The following is an 838-nucleotide window of genomic DNA, read 5'->3' as shown; positions in this document are numbered from 1 at the left end:
GGATGCAAGGTTGGTACAATATTTGCAAATCAATAAATGTGATACATTACATAAACAAATTGGCACACTAAAATCACTTGATCATATCAATTGATGCAGAAAAAGCCTTCAACAAAATCCGTCACCCTTTTTAAAAATATATATATTTTATTGATTTTTTAAAGAGAGGAAAGGAGAGGAATAGAGAGTTAGAAACATTAATGAGAGAGAAACATCAATCAGCTGCCTCCTGCACACCCCCTACTGGGGATGTGCCTGCAACCAAGGTACATGCCCTTGACCGGAATCGAACCTGGGACCCTTCAGTCCGCAGGCCAACGCTCTATCCACTGAGGCAAACCGGTCAGGGCGTGAAACCCTTTTTTGATAAAAACTCTCAGCAAAGTGGGAATAAAGGGATCATACCTCAACATTAAAGTCATATTATGACAAACTTACAGCCAACATCATACTCAATGGTCAAAAATGAAAAGCATTTCCCCTAAAGAACAGGAACAAGACAGGGATGTGAGCTTTCACCACTCTTACTCAACATAGGACTGGAATACTTAGCTACAGTGATCAGACAAGAAAAAAATAAAAGGCATTCGAATTAGAAAGGAGGAAGTAAAACTCTCATTATTTGAAGATGAGATGAAAACCCTAAAGACTCCACCGAAAAACTTTAAGATTTAAAAAATGAATTCAGAGGAGAACCAAGATGGCGGCATAGGTTAACGCCGGAGTTTGCTGCCTCGAACAACCACTTCAAAAGTGAAACTAAAAGACGGAACGGACATCACCCAGACCCACAGGAACGCTGGCTGAGTGGAAGTCCTACAACTAGGAGGAAAGAGTA

Source organism: Myotis davidii, unplaced genomic scaffold, assembly GCF_000327345.1.
Source record: "Myotis davidii unplaced genomic scaffold, ASM32734v1 scaffold1493, whole genome shotgun sequence".
Lineage (NCBI taxonomy): Eukaryota > Metazoa > Chordata > Mammalia > Chiroptera > Vespertilionidae > Myotis > Myotis davidii.
The sequence above is the reverse complement of the archived record's forward strand: the minus strand, read 5'-3'. Positions refer to the sequence as shown.